Here is a 4196-nt window from a genome sequence, read left to right on the forward strand (position 1 = left end):
ATTTTGTACAATTTTAGTTAAGCGTTTTACAAGCTTATGTCTTGTCTTTAAAGTTTCGCTCAGTTGCATTTTGTGTTTGGGGCGGTAAACTTGGTTCGAAATGACGTTTGTGACATAATGGTAAAAAGAAGTATGCATGACTAAAAAATACTCACATATGCTTACGACATTGACATTATATGCCGAAACATAGAGAAAGTAACACATATGTACCTTTGACACCTTTGAAAAGAAAGGATCTGCTCAAGTGGGTATGACATTAGGCGGCTTTGGTTAGGCCCCAATGTCCCAACTAGAGAGGCATGTAAAACAGGTTTGCCAGAAAAAAGAGAGGCTGAACTATAAAAAACTGGTATGTTGTCTGGATCTTTATCGGTTGAGTACAGGTGGGCAGTCCTACAGTCCCATTATTGACGTTTTTAACTTGGCTTTCAATGACAATTTCTGGTCGTCTGCACTTATACATAAACTGCGTAAATATAGCATACAAACGATTCGACTGTTAACGATGCAAAATTTTCCTCTCCAGTTTTTAATGCATGGCCTTAACTCACTTTTAAGATCAGCAGTGGCGAACGCCAAAGCAATTCAATGATAATAAAGCACATTCATAGAGCCACAGACCAAACAAAAAAAAAAAAAAAACCAGACGACAACAACAACCAAAATATCACGTAATGCCTGACGTTGAGCATGCGCAATAAATACTTCGCTCTATACACGACGAACTTGTCAGTTTGTTGTTGGTCAGAGTGGAACATCCAAAATTTTGTTATTATAACATAACCTTGTTGGTGGGCTCTCGCCGATTACTCTGGTAAAACTCTTCTCTTGTTGAATTTTTATTTCAAAAATTCGTGAACAAATAATTTAATTTGTTTACAAAAAAAATGCTCTCATATTATGCGTGTTGAAAATGCTTCACGGTTTCTTAATTAATTTGCTGTACTCGCTCAAGTGGTACGAACATTAATTTTGTTTTTATCATAATTATGTTTTTATTTCTTCTCCTTCTTCTTCTTTTTCGTGAATTAAAGGTCTCGACTTGACGCTACTGTAAGTTTGACAACATCTAAATTTTAAAAGGTTTATTGCCACTCGGGGTGCTTTTAAGTGTTTTCTTCTTTGTTGGTGTTACTTCGATAGTTTTGTTAGCCGGCTAATCTGTTCATTGTAGGGTTCAATGCGTCTAATGGTAGCAATTTTTCGGAGTATTTAGCTGCCGAAAGTTCAATGGAATTTTGTTTCTTTTGTTGTCAAGTAATTGGTTATCATTATTTTTAAAATCTGTGTATGACGTGATATATGTATGAGCACACTAATTTATTAAAATAAATGTTATAAGCTATATGTGTATATGCATATACATACATATGTACATACATACATATATGGTATGGGGTTGTATGAGTGCTTCCGGTGTAGGGAATCTTGTCTTTATTAAAGGAATTATGGATAAGATGTGTTATTTAAACATTCTGAAGGGTAATTCGAAATGTAGCGCTGAAAAAACGGGATTGGGAACAACATTCCCATTTAATCAAAATTATGACCCCAAGCACAAATCACACATTGTTCGAGAATGGATGCTATATATATATATATATATATATATATATATATATATATATATATATATATATATATATATATATATAAAAGTGATTCAAACACCTCCCCAATCCCCGGCTTTGAATCCTGTAGAAAATTTATGGAGCATTTTGGAGACAAATCTAAGAAGTTATAACATCTAAAGCATAGAAACCCTGAAAAATGTCTTGCAAGAAGAATGGGGAATAATTCAAATTTCTTGCACGAAAATTTAGTTAAAGGCTAAAAGCTGTAAAGGATGTCAAGTGCTAAACACCTAAGAAATCCTTTTTGTTAAATAAAACTTTTAGTGTGGATACTTTTTGCTGTGAGGTAGAAATCGATGTTCTTATACAATTTTTATTTTTTTTTATCTAAATTTACCTGATTTTTGCTAATTGTATTTTATTAATTTTAATTTAAGGCACTAATGTAAAAATATAAAAAAAAAACAGCAAAATCATTTTCATTAATGTACTGTACCAATTCGTTTTTGAACAGATAAAGCTTATAGGTTGAAATTTGGAGTGAGAATCAAGACCAAAAGTACGGTACTTTGATAGTATTTGTATATATATTATATATATTGAAACAATTTTTTCCCAAAATACGTACAGTGACACAGAAAAGTATACATACACCCTGCAAAAATGCAGTTTTGGCTAAATCGTTGGGGTTTTTACAGCAACAACTGCACTGTGTGGCTCCTTGGTGACAAAATAACCATAATTACACAAATTTATTTTAATATTTAATACAATTGAAGAAATTCAATTTTCACAACACAGAAAAGTATACATACATCCCAAGGAAATACGAGTATTATCGTAAAATTTATGGAATTAGTAGCAAAATTTATACATTTTTTAGTTTTGGCGAATGTCTCTGGGTGTCTGAGATATATTTTAGAGAAATGAAAATAATTTTTGGGGGTCAAATGCGGTTATTTAGGGTCAAATTTCTTATATACCTAGTTAAAGCGGACCCTTGCTTAATTTTTTGCGTTTTTAGCTAATGTACTTTATAAAAAGCACAAATTTAGTATCAGATGGCAAATCTGGAGACCCTAGAGGACTTTGAAGTTGTTTTTGTGCGAAATATACCTTCCTGAACGTCGATAAACGCACGTTTTCCCCCAGATTTCTCAGGAAGTGAATAGATTCCGCGGAATTCTTGGTGCAAATTACATATAGATGGCCTTGAATTGCCTTGTAATATTGTCGGATACAATCCTTGGGCATCAATCGACTCAGAAATGTACAATTATACGAAACCTTTCGCGCCTATAGTAACGGTCATGATCCGCGGAATTCTTGGTGCAAATTACATATAGATGGCCTTGAATTGCCTTGTAATATTGTCGGATACAATCCTTGGGCATCAATCGACTCAGAAATGTACAATTATACGAAACCTTTCGCGCCTATAGTAACGGTCATGATCATAATACGAAAACGACGTTGTTCACAGTACAAAATTCATGCTTTTTTGGTAGTTCTTATATTTTGTAGCTTTAGAAGCTTTGGGAACAGGTTTGTTACAAAATATGTCACATTTCTGATTCAATTAATGTCCAAGGATTGTATCCGACCATATTACAAGGCAATTCAATGCATTTTGTATGTAATTTGCGCCAGGAATTCCGCGGAATATATTAACTTCCTGAGAAATCTGAGGAAAAACGCGCGTTTATCGACGTTCAGGAAGGTATATTTCGCACAAAAACAACTTCAAAGTCCTCTAGGGTCTCCAGATTTGCCATCTGATACTAAATTTGTGCTTTTTATAAAGTACATTAGCTAAAAACGCAAAAAATTAAGCAAGGGTCCGCTTTAACTAGGTATATAAGAAATTTGACCCTAAATAACCGCATTCGACCCCCAAAAATTATTTTCTTTTCTCTAAAATATATCTCAGACACCCAGAGACATTCGCCAAAACTAAAAAATGTATAAATTTTGCTACTAATTCCATAAATTTTACGATAATACTCGTATTTCCTTGGGGTGTATGTATACTTTTCTGTGTTGTGAAAATTGAATTTCTTTAATTGTATTAAATATACGTATTAGATTAAAATAAATTCATGTAATTCTGGTTATTTTGTCATCAAGGAGCCACACAGTGCAGTTGTTGCTGTAAAAAACCCAACGATTCAGCCAAAACTGCATTTTTGTGGGGTGTATGTATACTTTTCTGTGTCACTGTATGTATTTAGGGCGTTTGAACCAACAAAAATGTTGATTAGGATTAAAGATCAAAAGTTTTGCGGAGGAGATACAAAAAGGAATGGATCGACATTGATCGTTATGGAAGTAGATCTCCACCCACAACATATGGTGCCATAGTGGGTTTTTACACTCTTCGGGCTGTTTGTTCAAAAAGTATGGACTTGCCCCAAAAAAAAAACTTTTACCATCGTAATTGAGGCAGCGAATGCAAGTTGCTTCAAAAAAATTCAAAGTGATTCGATATCAGGTCTTAAAGTGAACTTATCCGAAATTTTGTGCGGGGGGTACCGAATGGAGTGGACAAATATATTCCATATTTGGACCTGATCTATATCTGTTAGATATATTAGGATGTGTAAAGTATGGACCAATTCG

The sequence above is a fragment of the Musca autumnalis genome, unplaced genomic scaffold, assembly GCF_047663935.1.
Source record: "Musca autumnalis isolate F117 unplaced genomic scaffold, ASM4766393v1 scaffold_2, whole genome shotgun sequence".
NCBI lineage: Eukaryota > Metazoa > Arthropoda > Insecta > Diptera > Muscidae > Musca > Musca autumnalis.